This window comes from Anomaloglossus baeobatrachus, chromosome 8 (assembly GCF_048569485.1).
Source record: "Anomaloglossus baeobatrachus isolate aAnoBae1 chromosome 8, aAnoBae1.hap1, whole genome shotgun sequence".
In the NCBI taxonomy this organism is placed as follows: domain Eukaryota; kingdom Metazoa; phylum Chordata; class Amphibia; order Anura; family Aromobatidae; genus Anomaloglossus; species Anomaloglossus baeobatrachus.
Window position 1 is genome coordinate 70,849,474 of NC_134360.1, and position 20,057 is coordinate 70,869,530.

The 20,057-nt window shown below is 49.8% G+C and overlaps 1 protein-coding gene across 1 annotated transcript in view; it reads left to right on the top strand.

The window, feature by feature from the left end:
* Window positions 1–15,991: 15,991 nt before the first annotated feature.
* The window catches only part of ENTHD1 (ENTH domain containing 1), a 150,543-nt gene continuing 146,477 nt past the window's right edge, over window positions 15,992–20,057 (top strand). Inside the window, exon 1 of the mRNA XM_075320848.1 lies at window positions 15,992–16,054. The gene's annotated coding sequence lies outside the window, so the exon portion shown is untranslated. The remainder of the gene's footprint in view (window positions 16,055–20,057) is intronic.

Genomic DNA, 20,057 nt, shown 5'->3' on the forward strand with positions numbered 1-20,057 from the left:
TCTGTTTTAGGCCCCTTTCACACGTCAGTGATTCTGGTACGTTTGTGTTTTTTTTTTAAACGTACCAGAATCACGGACATACGCAGACCCATTATAATGAATGGGTCTGCTCACACGTCAGTGATTTGTCACTGCACGTGTCTCCGTGCAGCGTACCCGCGTGTGCGTGATTGCTGCACAGAGACATGTCCATTTTTTTCTGGCATCACTGATGTTCCATGGACCACGCAGTGGTGTGGTCCGTGAAACACGTGCCAGAAAAAAACGTGCTTTTAAAATAATAAACATTTTAACTCACCCGGCGTCCAGCGATGTCCTCTGCAGCCCGTCCTCCCTGCTCTTCTGTGCCGGCTGATTACTGTCGCGCATATTCATTATGCGCGACACAGCCGACCCGGAAGCAGCTCCTGCAGGGGTCACCGCCGGCCGGATGCTGCGTCGCGGGAGGATTCAGCGCCACGGACAGCGGGAACGGGCGCAGGTGAGTGAATCTCTAAGTGTAATCACGGGCCACGGAGAACGGAGCCCGGATTGCACTTAGACAACCCACGTGTGCCGTGATTTTTGGCACACGCAGGGACATGTGCCTGTTTTACACGCCAGTGAAAAACGTCTGTGTTTTTCACTGACGTGTGAAACGGGCCTTAATCTGTGTTTCCATTCCATCACACCCTCCTGCACCTTCCCTCCCTGGGAAAGGGGGGGGGTAACAGTTATGTGACGCCCTGGCAAAACCAGGTAGTTACACACTAGGCCCCCGCATAACACCATCCCTCACCTAGGTTACATACAGCCGACCTGAAACCCTAGTCACCCCTCAGGGCATGACAGGCACACCAGTGGGCGGGACCAGGCGGTTAGGAAACGCCCACCTAGGGGTCTAGACAGCCCGGGGCGGGAAAACAAGCAGTTCCAGTCCAGAGTTGAAGTCTGTAGTTCAAGTTGAGAGGAGTGTGGGCTGGAGCTAGGTGTAGCTCCAGCGGAGAAGAAGTTCAAGTTGGACGGTGCCAGGGTCAGAGCCCTGGTACCTTGGCTAGGTGGCAGATGGTGGTCTCCGTCAGCAGGGGATGGGAAGATGGCTCGGCAGATCCGAGGAGGACCGGAGCAGGGTTGGAGCCCGCCGGTACCGACACTGGAGACCCGACCAGAAATCGTGCACAGAGGGGTTACTCGGACCCTGAAGCCAGGACCGGAACCAACGGCCTAGCTAATCAACCGATTGAGGGCTGGATTATAGGTCCTGTCCCAACCAAAGTCCCAAAAGCAGACAACCACCGACAGAGAGGGATAGGGCAACCGCCAGGGCCCATAGATCTCACGGGTCAGCGTCAGCGGGCATGGCTCCTCAGGCACACAGAAAGCCGGGAGCGGACTCCCATGTTCCATACCGGGAAGTCTAAAAACACAACCACAACTAGTGCAGAGGAGAAGACGGCGACCATCAATCTGGGTGGGGGACCAGGGTACAACCGGCCGCGGCGGCCGGCCACCAGCACCTTGGTTTGCCAAAAGACTCGTGTGATTCATTCAATTGTGAGTAACCAAACATCTCCTGGTCCATCCGGGCGCGCAAGCCCTGCCATCGCCATACCATGCACGGAGACACTGGGCCCCGAGGCAACCATTCCTACTCACGGAGGGGTTAACATCCGGCTGCCACTACATCTTCCCCGGGTATCCCACAACGACAGCGGTGGTGTCCCACTTCACCACACACCGTGGGTGGCATCACGAACCGAATACGGCCAAGGCCTTACAACTACGTCCCCCCTTTTCATTCGGCGTGACCTCCGGGTCCGGAGGATCCCTCGAACCACACAGCGGTGTCCGGATCCGAGCAGCGCCGGCTGCTGCTGGCACAGGGGCGGCGCAGTTAGATCTGGTCAGAAGAATAGCAAGGCATAGTACTCCGGCATATCCACCTTCAGGGGTAATTTGGAGGTTAGGCATAGCCTAGGGTACCCTAGCGTGAGGGACAGTATAGGAGCCCCCTGCCCCTCGCTATCCTGCAGTCACATCCTAACAATGCGATAATTAAATGAATAACAGACAGCTAGACTACCCATAGAGTAGCCATAGATGGTTCATTAGTAGTGATGAGCGAGTACCAAAAAGCTCGGGTGCTCGAGGCTCGGACCGAGCATCCCAAGATACTCATGTACTCGGCCCGAGCACCGAGCCCAATGTTATCCTATGGGAGACCCGAGTATTTTTATGAAATGACCCCCGGCAGCATGTAGAAACCCTAAAAATGTCACAAAAGTCTCAGAAGAGTGCTCAAATGACATGGCAACAGCATGGGGAAGACCCCTTGAAGCATTTATCACTCAAAAGTCACAGCTGTGAACAATTTTGTCCGAGTTTTACGCCATTTTTACGGACTCACCAGAAAACCTTCCAAAATGACACCAAAATGAATTTTCATGGCGGAAATGTTAAGGGCACATAGCCAATAGTGAGATAGAGCTAATGTATGTTACTTTTTGAGATTAATACATGAAAGATTTTACGTAAAACATTGTGTGGCACTCCGATGTCAAAACGCACGTTTTGTGCTTTTTACTAGCCATGTCGGTCATTTTTTTTTTCATTCTATCTCCTGCCGGTCGGTCTCGCTCTGTCTGTCTCTCTCTGTCTTGTCTGTACCCCTCTCACAGTCTGTCGGTCAGTCTCCCCCCTCTCTCTTACTTACCGTTCCCCGATCACTGCCGCGGCGCTGCACAGCTGTTCACTAAACTCCGGCGGCTTTTCCTCTTTTGAAAAAGCCGGCCGCTCATTAAACAATCTCGTATTCCCTGCTTTCCTGCTTTTCGGCGCCTATGATTGGTTGCAGTGAGACACGCCCCCCACGCTGAGTGACAGGTGTCACACTGCACCCAATCACAGCAGCCGGTGGGCGTGTCTATACTGTGCAGTGAAATAAATAATTAAATAATTAAAAAAAACGGCGTGCGATCCCCCCAATTTTAATACCAGCCAGATAAAGCCATACGGCTGAAGGCTGCTATTCTCAGGATGGGGAGCTCCACGTTATGGGGAGCCCCCCAGCCTAACAATATCAGTCAGCAGCCGCCCAGAATTGCCGCATACATTATATGCGACAGTTCTGGGACTGTACCCGGCTCTTCCCGATTTACCCTAGTTCGTTGGCAAATCGGGGTAATAAGGAGTTAATGGCAGCCCATAGCTGCCACTAAATCCTAGATTAATCATGTCAGGCGTCTCCCCGAGATTCCTTCCATGATTAATCTGTAAGTTACAGTAAATAAACACACACACCCGAACAATCCTTTATTAGAAATAAAAAACACTAACAAAGTCCCTCATCACCAATTTATTAACCCCGACAAACCCTCCATGTCCGGCGTACTCCACAGTCCTCCAGCGTCGCTTCCAGCTGTGCTGCATGAGGGTGACAGGAGCTGCAGAATACACCGCCGCTCCTGTCAGCTTCACACAGCAACTGAAGACAGCCGCGCGATCAGCTGAGCTGTCACTGAGGTTACCTGGATCTAGCGGTGGATGCAGCGGTGGCCGCAGGTAACCTTAGTGACAGCTCAGCTGATTGCGCTACTCACCGCCGCACCGGTCAGCTCCACGCAGCAACTGAGGTGAGTATCGCGATCAGCTGAGCTGTCACTGAGGTTACCTGGATCCAGCGGTGGATGCAGCGGTGGCCGCGGGTAACCTCAGTGACAGCTCAGCTGATCGCGCTACTCACTGCCGCTCCGGTCAGCCCCACGCAGCAACTGAGGTGAGTATAGCGATCAGCTGAGCTGTCACTGAGGTTAATCGCGGTGGCTAATCTAGCGGTGGCCGTGAGTTACCTGACTGACAGCAGCTGATCGCGCTACTCACCTCAGTTGCTGTGTGAAGCTGACCGGAGCGGCAGTGTATTCTGCAGCTCCTGTCACCTGCATGCAGCAGAGCTGGACATGACGCTGGAGGTCCGTGGATTACGCCGGACATGGAGGGCTTTGTCGGGGTTAATAAATTGGTGATGAGGGACTTTGTTATTGTTTTTTATTTCTAATAAAGGATTTTTCGGGTGTGTGTGTTTTTTAACTGTAATTTACAGATTAATCATGGAAGGTATCTCGGGGAGACGCCTGACATGATTAATCTAGGATTTAGTGGCAGCTATGGGCTGCCATTAACTCCTTATTACCCCGATTTGCCAACTCACTAGGGTAAATCGGGAAGAGCCGGGTACAGTCCCAGAACTGTCGCATCTAATGTATGCGGCAATTCTGGGCGGCTGCTGACTGATATTGCTAGGCTGGGGGGCTCTCCATAACGTGGGGCTCCCCATCCTGAGAATACCAGCCTTCAGTTGTATGGCTTTATCTGGCTGGTATTAAAATTGGGGGGACCGCACGCCCCGTTTTTTTTTAATTATTTATTTATTTATTTTACTGCACAGTATAGACACACACACCGGCTGCTGTGATTGGGTGCAGTGAGACACCTGTCACTCAGCGTGGGGGCGTGTCTCACTGCAACCAATCATAGGCGCCTGTGGGCGGGGAAAGCAGGGAATATGAGATGGCTGCGTGCAGAGCACAGCGCGCCCGCCGGTATAAAGGCTCGGTCACGCTGTGCGGGCCGGCCAATCACTGCAATTCCACAACTAACAGGGCTGTGGCATTGCAGTGGTCTGCCAGCCAATCCCTGCATGAGGGCTGGCTCTCAAAAGAGCGCCAACATGCAGGGATGAAGACCACGAGTACAGCACGAGTATCGCGAAATTACTCGGTCCCCGCCGAGTAGCCCGAGTACAGTGATACTCGTGCGAGTACCGAGTAGTAACAAGCATACTCGCTCATCACTATTCATTAGCAATATATTCCAAACTCTATTGCTAGCAGTGGAATAACATCAAGTCCCCTGGGATCTGTCAAGCCCAGCTTTCATCCATAGACATCAATCACAGTGGACAACGATAAACCAGCAAAGGAATTTTTTCTTTTTATTCTTTATATTCATTTCAAAGCTATATGACAAATTTCCATTGTGGCATAAGTTATATAAGTTATAAAAATGTAATTCAATATACTGTATGCTTTACAATGTACCAATTTGCAGATGTTTGTTGTCCATTCACAGCACTGGAAATTCCGCATAGACTGGATTCAGCAAGGAACAGCACACCTGGATCATGTATCGATTGGGTTCCCTTATTCCTGCACAATGGAGATCTTCACTACGTGATGAGCCAACACGTGCATTAGAGCTTTATTTAAAAGGCTGTCCACTACTAGACAAACTTAACAGCTAACGTGGCCATAATAAAGTAAAAAAAATATGCATACTTATGTCTTTGAGTGGTATTGCTCCTTCACTGTTGGTGCTGTTTCTGTTGACTATCACGTGACATTGTCCAATAGTGGACATCCCCTTTAAGTCAATAAGCAGTAACCTGTCACTTTGAACAGGCAGTCTGATCTCTGGACATCATGATATAGACAAGAAAGAGATGAGCAGAATGATGTATTATTTTTTTTTTATAATTCAATAAAACTTGCATATTAGTCTTTGAAATTCCTGGTGAATATATGTATATGAGCCCATTGGGCGGTCCTGTTAGTGATTGACAGCTATCTCATACATAGTGCAAGCAGCACTGTCAATCACTGAATAGGACCCCCCATTCGACTCATATGAATACAAACACCAAGGATTTTAATTTATAAAATGCAAGGTTTACTGAAAAATTTTCCTCAAAAAATATACAGTGGAACCTTGGTTTACGAGAACAATCCGTTCTGGGAGTGTGCTTGTAAACCAAGTTACTCGTCTAGCAAAGCAAGATTTCCCATAGGAAATAATGGAAGCTCAGACAATTTGTTCCACAACTTGTGCAATGTCCCATCCTGGTCCCCTATTGTTTCATTACACACACACAAACACACATAAACACGCATGCACACACACATATTATGCACACCTTACCTTCCGTTCCATCGCCGGCCTCCCGATTCTTGTAGTTCGCCGCTACGGGATGTATATTGGGTAACCATCGCAACGATGGAGGAACTTCCGCTGCCAGCGAGCTGACGTCAAAGGCACGAGCCACTTGCCTCTAATTGGTCAGCGTGCTGCCTTTGAATAGTGGCTGACAGCGGAAGTTCCTCCCTCGTCGTGATGATTACCCGATACACATCCTGTAGCGGCGAACTACAATAACCGGGATGCCTGCGATGGAACGGAAGGTAAGGTGAGCATAATATGTGTGTGTGTGTATGTGTTAGTGTGTGTTTCTGTGTGTTTGTGTGGATTGCAAGAGCGGGTCAGAGCGCGGTGAAAGTACGGAACCGGAAGTGTGTGCGGTGAGTATTTGCTCGTACAGCAAAGATTACTCGTAAACTGAGTTACAAATTTACAGCAAGCTTTGCTCGTGTAGCGAAATACTCACAAACCGAGTTACTCGTCAACCAAGGTTCCACTGTATATCAATCTAATCAGCTCTTCCTGCTCTATAACATGCCGCCTGCAGATCAGATACCAAGTCCAACATGGCAAGTTCCCTTTAAGTCAATAAAAAGTGCTGTTGGTCCAAGCAATTGGACCACCACAGTTTATAAGTGATGGCATATCTGATTAATATGCCATAACTTTCTTTTACAAAATTATGTATTGCGTAATCCTTTAACATAAGCATAAAAAGGTTTCACGTTAGTGTTGAAAAGTGCAAAAAAAGTGCATATTTGGGCGAACGTTGCGATTTTCAAAAAGTCACAAATGATGAATTATGCAAAAATGTGGATAACCAAACTGTCCTCAACACAAATAAAAAAAATAACAAGGAGAACATAAAAAGTTACAAAAAACATTGTTACTCTTGAATAAAAGGCTACAAAACAACTTAAAAAAGTTATTTAAGATATAATGATAACAACAATAGATCACTCACATGCAAATTCAAATTATTTAGAATCACAAAACAAACACCTAATAATCCGTTTCTCGGGCTGCTTTGTTCTTCCCTCAGGCTAAGTGAACATTTCTATCCCACATTTAGGTTTTCTTGATTTTTTTTTTCAATGTCTTGAAGTCTTTTAAATTGCCACTTTGTAAATGGCATCTTTGAAGTCTTTGAATATTGGACGCCATAATACACTCTGTTAATCGTGTAATTGCATGGAAAGAAAGCACTTTTTTCATAATAAATGTTTTTTTCTGAGGATAGCCTGACAAGCAGTATACTTCTATTCGGGAAACATTATTATTTCTTCACAAAACCAAAATAAAATACCACAAAGCACTCACACCAGGCATAAAAGGGATTCAGCAAATGAAATCACTATACATTTGCTAATTGCTGGTTTGATGCTAGCAAGGAGAGACGTTATTTAGGATGTCACAATACATATCACATGAAAGTCATTTTCAAAGTCAAAGGCTTCAGTAAACAATATATACCATGTTATAATATATACTATCAATGCTACTGCTTGCAAGAAATGTAGATGTTAAGCTACAACTGAATACTGTATATCTGGCAGGACAATGCCTCTGTGATCACAGTTTACTGTGTAATATATTTTAATAATATATCTCATTAATATGCAGGAAATTCTCTTAAATTTTTCATGTGCTACAATGTTTCTCTTAGTGAGTTTCTCTTTCAAATTCTCTAAATGTAAATTCATCACACACTACCACTCTATGTGAACCCTTAAAGGGGTTGTTCCCTTTCATATAATGTTTGGCTCTGGCTTCACTTTCTTAAAAAATAACAAACCGAGCTGTAATCATCTTTCCTGGTCCACTGGTGAGTCTCGAGCATTGGCTGCGGTGCTCATGTCATGTCGACAGCCAATCACTGAGCTCAGCAGGTTTGACGGGGAATCAGGGTCACAGAAGTGGAACCTCTAAGCTGACCCTCAAATTAGGGACCCTATGCTGTCCCTTATCCTAGAGGTATACTTGATGGTGGTGAGGTCTGGGCCGCCAACATGACCTTAACTCCTGTTGACTTGACAAAGGCTACACTCCAGTAGCCGAGACGCGTCGCTGTTATCTCATTTTTCCACTGGGGGTTATGGCTTGACATGTTTACATGATGTTAGGACCAGGAGGACGGGTAGGCCCAGGAGGTGGATCCAGTGGGCTGAACACCTCACCGAGGGCAAGGTGCCCGGTAGCCGGAGCACTACAGGTAGCAGGACAGTCCGTTCAGAGGAGTGGAGTGAAGAAGTCCCTGGGACCACAGAGTCTCTGAAGGTAGTCCGGGTGACGGAGCTCAGGTTCGGAGGCCGAGATGACGTCAGGCAGAATCCGGAACCAACGGAGCGAGGAGGTGGGTCACTACACGGATCCAGGGATCGGAGATGGTAGGGACTGACGGGATGGCAGGCAGTCACCGTTCGAGGTTCGGGAATCCTCAGGACCGGTTGGCGAGACAGGGTCAACTCTACAAGACAGATAGGTAAGTATGGCACAAGACACAAGGAGACCTGACTCCTAGCTTAGCAAACATGAAGAACAGGCCTCGCCCACTTGGAAAGGATTCCCCTATATACCCTGTACCTGATTCTTCAATATCCTGTTGGAGGACACTGGCCCTTTAAGAGAGGGTCAATGACCGCGCGCGCGCCCTAATGCGCATGCGCGAGGCCCGGGTGCCAGAAGCCAGAGCAGGGAGCGGTGCACAGGAGGCAGGAGTGCCGGGCTGGCTCAGCGTTACCGATGGGCGCCGGGAGCGGGGACCGGGCTGCCTGGGGACTGCAGGTGATGGGGCATGAAGGCTGTGGAGCGGGGGACCGGGAAGCCTGGCACGGGAGCGGTGGAGCGTAACCTGAGAGTGGGGAAGCATGGCAGGGGAGCCGGTGAGCAAGGCAGGGGAGCCGGGGAGCATGGCAGGGGAGCCGGGGAGCATGGCAGAGGAACCGGGGAGCGTGACAGTACCCCCTCCCCCATGCCCCCCTCCCCGCAACCGGGACAGGAAGGCACGTATCAGAGGAGTACCCACATTCTCCCGGGGTTCCCAGGACCTATCCTCAGGACCATACCCAGCCCAGTCCACCAGGAAGAACTGTCGGCCCCGCACAGTCTTCATGGCCACGATATCCCTTACCGCATAGATGTCATCATCAGCAATAGGAGGAGGAGCAGAACTGGCAACAGCGGAGAAGGGACCAAGGACAACTGGCTTGAGCAGGGAGATGTGGAAGGAGTTGGGTATCCTCATCGTGGCCGGGAGCTGCAGCTTGTAGGAGACCTCATTGATCTTGCTGATGACTTTAAATGGCCCGATGTAGCGAGGACCCAGCTTGTATGATGGTAGCTTCAATCGGACGTACTTGGAAGCAAGCCAGACCAGATCTCCTGGAGAGAAACACGGGGGATCCAGACGCCTCTTGTCTGCGTGTCTCTTCATCCGCAGGGAAGCACGTCCAAGGGACGTCTTGACAGAGTCCCAAATTGTTGTAAAGTCACGGACTACAGCATCAGCAGCAGGGACATCCGAGGAAGGAGATACAGGTAATGGGATGGAAGGCTGAAGTCCGTAAACGACATGGAAAGGAGAGCTGGAGGAGGACTCACTGCCATGGTGGTTATGGGAGAATTCAGCCCAAGGAAGAAGCGTGGACCAGTCGTCGTGATGGGTATTAACGTAATGACGCAAGAAGGAGATCAGGATCTGATTGACTCGTTCCACTTGGCCATTCGACTGAGGATGGTAGGCTGAAGAAAAGTCCCAGATGTTTGCAGAGGGCCCTCCAGAAGCGGGAGGTAAACTGAGTTCCTCTGTCGGACACAATGTGTGATGGAAAGCCATGCAATCGGAAGATGTGCTGTATGTAGGTGTCAGCGAGTTCCTGGGCAGAGGGCAATCCAGCCATAGGGACGAAATGAGCCATTTTGGAGAACCGATCCACCACGACCCATATGACTGTGTGTCCGGCGGACAAAGGTAAGTCTGTAATAAAGTCCATAGCAATGTGTTGCCACGGAACGGAGGGAATTGGCAGAGGCAGAAGGCGACCATATGGCAGGTGTTTGGGCGTCTTGTTCCGGGCACAAGAGGAGCAAGCTGAGACAAAGGACGCAACGTCCGTGCGAAGGGATGGCCACCAGTAGTGACGTACAATTGTACTCCATGTTCTCTTCTGACCAGCATGGCCGGCTATTTTCGAGGCATGACCCCAATGCAACACTTTTTGTCTATCAGTCTCAGAGACATAGGTCTTCCCGGGCAGTATCTGGGCCAGGGTGACAGGGGCCACCGGAATGATTTTACTTGGGCAGATGATGGGCTGGGATGTCTCCTCCTCCTGTTCCATGGGCACGAATGACCTGGACAAGGCATCTGCTCGCACATTCTTATCCGCGGGCCGAAAATGGAGCTGAAAATCGAACCTGGCAAAGAACAAGGACCACCTGGCTTGTCGTGGGTTCAGTCGCTGAGCAGACCGCAGGTATTCCAGGTTCTTGTGGTCCGTGTAAATGATCACGGGGTTCACTGCTCCCTCCAGAAGGTAGCGCCACTCCTCCAGAGCCAGTTTGACTGCTAATAGCTCTCGGTCACCGATGGTGTAGTTGCGTTCAGGCGCTGAGAAGCTCTTGGAGTAGAAACCGCAAGTAACCATCTTCCCAGAGGAGGACTTCTGCATGAGCACTGCTCCGGCTCCCGAGGAGGAGGCATCCACCTCCAAGGTGAACTGTCGGTTTAACTCAGGACGGTGGAGCACAGGAGAGGAAGCAAACGCCTGTTTCAGGGAGCCAAACGCGGCGTCGGCCGCAGGTGACCAGTCCTTTGGATTAGCCCCCTTCTTGGTCAAGGTGGAGAGAGGCGCAGTCAGGGCAGAGAAGTGAGGGATGAACTGACGGTAATAGTTCGCAAATCCAAGAAACCGTTGGATTGCCTTCAGTCCGGAAGGAGGGGGCCAGTTGAGAATGGAAGAGACCTTCTCTGGGTCCATCTGCAGACCGGTTTCAGAGATTATGTAACCCAGGAAGGGAAGAGAGGACTGCTTGAAGACACACTTCTCGTACTTGGCGTACAGACGATTCTCTCTCAGTCTTTGTAGTACCAGCTGCACGTTCTCTCTGTGGGTCTGGAGGTCCGGAGAGAAGACCAGGATGTCATCCAGATACACCACCACACAGACGTAGAGAAGGTCCCGGAACACGTCGTTCACCAATTCTTGAAAGACTGCTGGTGCGTTACACAGGCCGAAGGGCATCACACAGTATTCGTAGTGCCCATCGCGAGTATTGAATGCGGTCTTCCATTCGTCCCCAGAGCGGATGCGGACCAGGTTGTAGGCACCCCGAAGATCCAACTTGGTAAACACACGAGCTCCTCTAAGCCGATCAAACAATTCGGGGATGAGCGGCAGGGGGTATTTATTTTTTACGGTGATTTGGTTTAATCCCCGGTAGTCAATGCATGGGCGTAGGTCACCCTCTTTCTTCTTAACGAAGAAGAAGCCTGCTCCGGCAGGAGAGGAGGATCTTCGGATGAATCCCCTTGCCAGGTTCTCAGTGATGTAGGCAGACATGGCCCTTGTTTCAGCAGGAGACAAAGGATATATCCGTCCTCGAGGTGGTGTAGTTCCCGGGAGTAGGTCGATGGCACAGTCGTAAGGACGATGTGGCGGCAGTACCTCTGACTCCTTTTTATCAAAGACGTCCGCGTAGGACCAGTAGGCCGAAGGCAGTCCTGATAGGGACTCCGGAACCGGAGGTCGTCGGATGGGCTGTATGGACTTCAGGCAGTTCTCGTGGCAAGAGGAGCCCCATCGGGTAATTTCACCAGTACGCCAGCTGACCGACGGTTCATGTGTCCGCAACCAGGGGAGTCCCAGCAGGATTTGATGAGACGTGTGGGAGGACGTAGAGAGTGATGTTCTCGGTGTGCAGGGCACCGATACGTAGTCCTACTGGCTTGGTGATCCACGAGATGGTGTCAGAGAGGGGTCTCCCATCTACAGAGGCAATCACGAGGGGTTTGTCGAGTGGAGTAACCGGCACCTGGTACTTGTCCACCGTGGCCTGCTGGATGAAATTGCCTGCTGCCCCGGAATCGAGGTACGCCTCGGCCGTGAACCGCGTCTCTCCCGTTGTCACTTGAACGGTCCACGTAACCGGGTCTGAGAGAGTCCCAGCACCTAGGGTGGCCTCTCCTACCAACCCTAGGCTTTGGAGTTTCCCGGCCTCTCTGGACAGGAACGTAGCAGGTGTGTGCCCTCTCTGCAGTAGAAGCAGAGACCCTTAGCGAGCCGTTCTGCTCGGCGTTGTTCGGACTGCCTCAGACGGTCAAATAGCATGGGTTCGTGGACAGAGACGCCAGACGATGCCGACTGAGGTACGACGGGCTTCTGCGGAGGAGAGGAATGCCGTATCGGACGTCTCTCGCGGGACACCTCTTTGGATCGTTCCTGGAATCTGAGGTCCACGCGGGTGGCTAATGCAATTAGGGCATCCAGTGTGGAAGGAACATCGCGGTCTGCCAGCTCGTCCTTAATACGACTGGAGAGTCCTTCCCAGAAGGCGGCGGTGAGGGCTTCATTGTTCCACCCCAATTCTGAGGCCAAGGTGCGAAAGCGGATGGCATACTGCCCCACCGTCAGGGTCCCCTGACGTAGCCTGAGGAGTGATGAGGCGGATGCGGCGGCACGTCCGGGTTCGTCAAAGGTGGTTCTAAACGCCTGAAGGAAGTCCTGGATGTTCGCAGTTACAGGGTCCTCCTTCTCCCACAAGGGGTTCATCTAGGCCAGTGCCTCACCCTCCAGATGGGACATCACAAACGCCACCTTGGCTTGGTCGGAGGCAAACAGGTGCGGAAGCAGCTTAAAGTGGAGGGAGCACTGATTTAAGAATCCTCTGCAGGTCTTGGGATCTCCGGCATAGCGGGGTGGAGAGGCCAAACGGAGTTTAGAAGCTTCCGAGGTAGCCGCCACGGGAACTGTGGCCGTGGCCTGTGCTGTAGAAGCCTGAGATGCCAGGGACGTGGCAGTTGCTTGCAGCGTGTTCAGGCGGGTATCCACCGAGGACATGAAGGCCAGCATGCGGGACTGGGTCTCGCGCTGTCGTCCGAGTTCCTGCTGCAAGTTGCCCAGCTGGGCCACTAGTGCTTCGGCGGGATCCATGGCCTGTTCTTACTGTTAGGACCAGGAGGACGGGTAGGCCCAGGAGGTGGATCCACTGGGCTGAACACCTCACCGAGGGCAAGGTGCCCGGTAGCCGGAGCACTCTAGGTAGCAGGACAGTCCGTTCAGAGGAGTGGAGTGAAGAAGTCCCTGGGACCACGGAGTCTCTGAAGGTAGTCCGGGTGACGGAGCTCAGGTTCGGAGGCCGAGATGACGTCAGGCAGAATCCGGAACCAACGGAGCGAGGAGGTGGGTCACCACATGGATCCAGGGATCGGAGATGGTAGGGACTGACGGGAAGGCAGGCAGTCACCGTTCGAGGTTCGGGAGTCGTCAGGACCGGTTGGCGAGACAGGGGCGACTCTACAAGACAGATAGGTAAGTATGGCACAAGACACAAGGAGACCTGACTCCTAGCTTAGCAAACATGAAGAACAGGCCCCGCCCACTTGGAAAGGATTCCCCTATATACCCTGTACCTGATTCTTCAATATCCTGTTGGAGGACACTGGCCTTTTAAGAGAGGGTCAATGACCGCGCGCGCGCCCTAATGCGCATGCGCGAGGCCCGGGTGCCAGAAGCCAGAGCAGGGAGCGGTGCACAGGAGGCAGGAGTGTCGGGCTGGCTCAGCGTTACCGATGGGCGCCGGGAGCGGGGACCGGGCTGCCTGGGGACCACAGGTGATGGGGCATGAAGGCTGTGGAGCAGGGAACTGGGAAGCCTGGCACGGGAGCGGTGGAGCGTAACCTGAGAGCGGGGAAGCGTGGCAGGGGAGCCGGTGAGCAAGGCACGGGAGCCGGGGAGCATGGCAGGGGAGCCGGGGAGCATGGCAGAGGAACCGGGGAGCATGACACATGATCATTTTTTAATCGGAACCAAGTGAAAATAAATACCTGGAAATTTACTGACAGTGTATCTCTCCTCCTTGTGCTGGGCAGAACTTCTTCTAATTGTATATCACAGGCAGCTGCACCTGCAGCCCGAGCGGCAGAGGAAAGTTTGAACACACTTGAAAGGGTGAGCTGAAGTTTGTTTATATCTAACTCCTGTTGAAGCCCTGATCTTACGCTTCCTCTCCCACACCACTGGGGAGGGCCTGGACTGGAGAAGAAATCCCCCACAAACAACACAGACAAGGGAAAGAAGCAAAAGTCATGCACACTGCAATCAGACATGAGGGAGAGACAATAAACACAGGGAGGAAATAAAGTAATAATGGGGGTATTTCCACACCACACAGGAAAGCACACGACAGATCACCAGGCTTGGAATCACAATACGGACACAGGAGCAATGCTGAAGCTATATTCGGCGACCAGCAACCAGATCCAGAATCTTATAAAGAGTGAAGGCGGCTGAGAATAATCATTAGCAGCCTGAGCTCCTAGCAACTGCTCACAAGCCAGGAGAAATGAACTCCTGCTTGACTGGAGAGCAGTGAAGCAAAACACAGCCGAAGCTCAAGTCAGGCTGAACAACTAAGAGATCTCAAGCTACGTCAGACTCTGTGGTGCGAACAGCGACCCTGCGAGTGCAAAGCCGAAACCGCATGACACTCAGTTAGAGACGCTAAGCTTACATATTGGCTGCTATGCAGTCGACCCGAGGATGGTGAGTACAGTGCGGTTTGCTATGTTTGACAAACTGCAGCTAGTGCTAAACATCTTCTGATAGGAAACAACCACTTTAATCAGAAGCACATACCTCCCCTGACTCCAACATTTACAGGCTCTATTGGAGAATATGGGTATGAACAATTCCATGTGAATAAAGTACCGGATGGTTTTGAAGCTTTGTTAAAACCTTCCACATTTCTACATCCAAGAAAGCCTCCACCGTACGCACCACGGTTCTTCATTTAGTGGTAAGTGTGCTCACTCAGCTTCAGCTTGATATTTTAGCTAATTCACCCAACAACTGACATTTTATTTACATTGTTTAATTTTAGGGCCTTACTGTGGGGCCCCGAGGCTCGGTGTCGGTGCAGCGGCGCATTACCTTCAGGGACTCCACGCGGCTGGATCTTGTCACAGGTAGGAAATCCTCTATTTTGATTGTCGTGACGCCACTCTCAGAATTGCGGTCAGTGGAGACCGCCACTGCAGGTTAGGGGTGCCTGGGGCTGATAGTAGGTGCAGTCAGTTGTAATAGCCTCCTGAGAGTGAGGCATGCCCCAGGGTCCCGTGTAGGTGTGTGGAACTACAAGTCGCAGAATGACTCACACGCACAAGCAGGATGTCTTTCAGGGGTTTTTACTCACTGATGGTGGCAGGGTGAGTAACCCGGGCGTAGCTGGGATGAACCAGGCTGGAACCAGGTGTCCTTCAGGCTGACTGGTGAGGGTGGCTACCAACTCGCCTTCCTTAGCCCGTTGTGTTTTGGGGTAACCCCTGCTTGAAGCCCTGCTGGGGTCGCCCAGGGAAGTTGCTGGTGCCTCTCTCCCCTTCTTTTGGCCCGTTTGCTTGTAGCCTGGACCAGGTCACTCCGGCTGCTTGCCTCCTGTGAGCTATGGGCCCTCACTTTGCTACGTGGCTGCGGACTCTGTGGTGTTGTCTTGGGGGTGTAAAGTGCCCCCTCATGCAGGTTTGGCAAAGGACAGGTGGATCTATCCCTGCCCCGGGACCTGCTACCCGTTTGGGCCTGGTACCTCCCTGACAGTCTCCTTACTTTCCACTCCGTTGCTCTCTCTTTAGCTGTGTGTGGATTTCAGGCAGCACTACCAGGTGACCGTTCTCCCCCGTCGGTAGTCACTGCGCGTACGTTGTCAGAATTGTGTGGAGCTACAGGGTCTGCTTCTGCCCTCCCTGAACTTCACCACTCAACTGTCTTCGGCTCACTCTTCCCTCCTCTCCTGTTCTTGCCTACGTCACCTAGCAACCAGGCTCTCTACCACACCCCTTGAGTGGAGATGGAGGCTTCGCCCCCTCCTGGGATCCCCAGGGGTCCTCTCAAAGGTAAATGTGTGAGACCTGATCACTATGCGCCTGTGTAGTCACACCTCGGTCAGCCTTCTGGATTACCTGTTTTGTACTGTCCCCAGCATGGGTGCAGTACTCAGTGGTGCCTGACCAGGTCAGGGGCGCCACATTACCAGCGCTGCATTCACTCTCTGACGGATTCTGAATATACAGAACATAGGACGCAGGTACAATTCACATACTTAGTTTGCCAATCACCTGCAGCACACATTAATGTATTAGACACTCACACACCCTTTTTTTTTCTTTCTTTCTAGGTCCTACATCAATCTAGTGGTTAAAAAATCCTGAATCCTGGCATTGCCATTTGCCAATATTTTACTTAATTTTAATCACAGTTTTAATTATCAATAAACAGTTTTAAATTTTAAAAGGTCTATGACTCCTTCCTTCACAACCCATACCTCCTAACCATTCTTATTCCCTACCCCCCTCCCTTCACACAACCGCCCCCCCCTTTTTGCCCCACTTGTTTAGCAATGGTCCAGTAGTTCTACTTTAACTTATCTATTTGCAAACAGTTGTCAATCGACTGTAGCCTCATGTACGAGAACATCTTGTACACCTTATGGGACGCTAATATTTATTGATTAACAGGAGGACATTGCTTCTTAAGCTATATTTAATACCACAAGTGTCTGAATCTTGACACTTTCATGTATTGCACGACTTATGAGATAATTTATTTTATGCCAGTGACAAATCCTGCTTCGTATATTTATTGATAATACGCACTTTATTAATTAATTTATACTTATTTGGACACATTTTATTTCTACCAGTGCAAGTGATTATATTTTACTTTTCTTTTTATATTTATTAATCTGTAAAATAGGGGATTTTTACGGCTATAATCTTTCTGCATAGTGGAAATAGAGAGCTATTAGCGCTTAAACTATCTTCTTACCATTTAATTGTATTGTGAAGTTGTTGAACAACATGAACCTTCAAGTAAGGCTAGGTTCACATTTCCGTTGTTTTTCTCATCAGTCACATGCGTTGCTTGACGCTTGTGACTGATGCGTTGTACAACGGATGACAAGAATAAGAATTCATTGTTGGACTCCGTTGTAAAACGTGAGAGAGAGCGAGCGATCAGCTGATCACCCGGCGGCCGGCTGCTGTGAGCGATCAGCTGATCACCCGGAGGCCGGCTAATGAGAGCGATCAGCTGATCGCTCTCATTAGCCGGCTGCCGGGTGATCAGCTGATCGCTCACAGCAGCCGGCCGCCGGGTGATCAGCCAATCGCTCACAGCACCCGGCCACCGGGTGATCAGCTGATCGCTCACAGCAGCCGGCCGCCGGGTGATCAGCTGATTGCTCACAGCAGCCGGCCGCCGGGTGATCAGCTGATCGCTCACAGAAGCCGGCCGCTAGGCGATCAGCTGATCGAGAGAGAGCATGCGCAGCGGAATCAAAAAACTCTGCTGCTCAAAAAACGCTACATGCTGCATTGCTGCCGCCCGACGGTCAGTTGTTCCACGACTGATCAGTCGGGCGGAGGATGCAACGCAGCATCATCAGTCACAATCCGCCGCTAATACAAGTATATGGGAACAACGGAATCCTCCAAACGGATTCCGTTGTTTACCAGAGCCGCGGATTGTGACTGATACAAATTGACAGAAATGTGAACCTAGCCTAAAGTGTTGTTGAAAAGAACTGTTGGTCTCCTTGTAAGCACAAGTCATTATCCAGTCCTGGCCAGTCGACGTCAGTGGCAGTATGTGGCTTACACGGGTTCATAACCCACATCACGCATGTCCACACACCCAGCCAACACCAGTCATTTCTTGTAGTGTATAAGGGGACCTGGGGTTAGTCCCTCACCCATGGCTACTGCCCTGCACCACTCTACATATACAGCAGTCTCAATGTCTGCTATGTGATGTGTTATGATCCGGAACCATGGAAGACAACCATAAATCATTGGTAAAAGGTGACAAGAGCATTGGCAACTAATCTGGCCGCCATCCCCTTACTAACCATCACAACTAGAAGTAGCCGAGGGGTGAACTAACATCCTGTGCACCGCGAACGCAGCCGGAGAACTAGCTATTCTAAAGGAAGGAAAGATTAATAACTCTCTGCCTCAGAAAATAGATAAAGAATAGCAAGCCCCCCACATTCAAAGACTGCGGTGATATAGGAAAACACAATACACAGATAGATGATAGGATTAGGAAAAGGTGAGGCCTACTGACTAAATAGGACAGGACAGGAAAGGGACTGATGGTGGCCAGAGAAAAACCCTGCAAAAATCCAACAACCTGATAGTACAAAAAAGCCCTCAGATCGCTAGATCTGAACTCCGTCCTATACCAGGCGCTCTTGTCATACCAATGAATAGAAAGCAGGAACCATTACAAATTCAAGAAGCAACAAACACATGGACTTATAGGAGCAATACTCCAAAGATAGCTGCAGGGAGCTTTCCAGCTAAGCAACTGAGAGGGAAGATCCATGCATGCAAATAAACTGAAAACAACCACAGCAAAAGAAACTCAGATAAGAACAAAAGAACCAAACAAAAACAAAGAGCCAAGCACTTATCTGGGGTAGATGTGGTCTGGAGCAGGATGAAGCAGGCTGGTGAACAAAGAACAACTGGCATCCGGCAAAGCCTGCTATTAGAAAAGGGTTTAAATAAGCAGAGAGTTAGCAATGAAAATGCCCATTGCTCAACACACCTGGTCTCTGTCCAAACCATTCCTGGCCACAAGAGGGAGCCTCAAAGCAGCCAAAGCATAACTGACATTCACAACAGTGATGCATATAAAGCACTCTCACTGTTTCCTGTATGATGTATGTACAGCAGTCTCAATGTCTCCTATGTGATGCATATACAGCACTCTCACTCTTTCCTGCATGATGTATGTACAGCAGTCTGTCTCCTATGTGATGCATATTCAGTAGTTTCACTGTTTCCTTTATGATGTATGTACAGCAGTCTGAGTGTCTCCTATGTGATGCATATACAGCACTCTCACTGTTTCCTTTAAGATGTATGTACAGCAGTCTCAGTGTCTCCTATGCAACATATATACAGCAGTCTTAGTGTATCCTATGTGATGTACCTCACTCTCAGTTTGTTATTAATATTATTTTTTTTTTTTAAAGCATCGTTGATTTCTTGATGCTGTATATGTTTACAAAATACATTTATAAATTACAATGAACAATCCAGCAGTGACAGACAAATGCTAAGGAGAAGAAGACCCTGACATCATGGGCTTACAATCTACAGGGTATATTCTATGTAATGTATATGTAGCATAGTCCCAGTGTATCTTAAATGATGTATATACTGTACATCAGAGTCTCAGTGAATCCTATGTGATGTACATAGAGCAGTCTCAATGTATCCTGTGTCATCTATACAGCAATCGCAGTGTGTCATGTCTATACAGCAAAGTCCAAGTACATCCTATGTGATGTTTATATAGTGGGTTCAGTATATCCTCTGGGATGTACACAGCAGCCTGAGTGTATTCAAGATAAAGTATACTGCAGTCTGAGTGTATCCTAGGTGATGTAAACAACAGTCTCAGTAAATCCTATGTGATGTATACAGCGGTCACAGTGTCTCCTATGTGATGTATATACTACAGTCTCAGAATATGTTATATAATGTATATTCAGCAGTCTCAGTGTATCAACAAGTTTAGTGTATAATGTCTGATGCATAAACAGAAGTCTTAGTATATCCTGTATAATGTATTTACAGCAGTCTTCATGTATCCTATGTGATGCATTTACAGCAGGCTCAATGTATCCTATATGATGTTCACAGCAGTCTCGGTATATCCTTTGCTATGTATACTGTCCAACTCACAAGAAAAGGACAAAATTCAAAAAACATCACAGAAAAAGTTAGTCTTCCTTACCATTGCCAGATCAGAATACCAAATAACTACAGCATACATGCAGCATACCCCCATGATAAAGAGTGGGGGCAACCTCTTACAAACCTACCA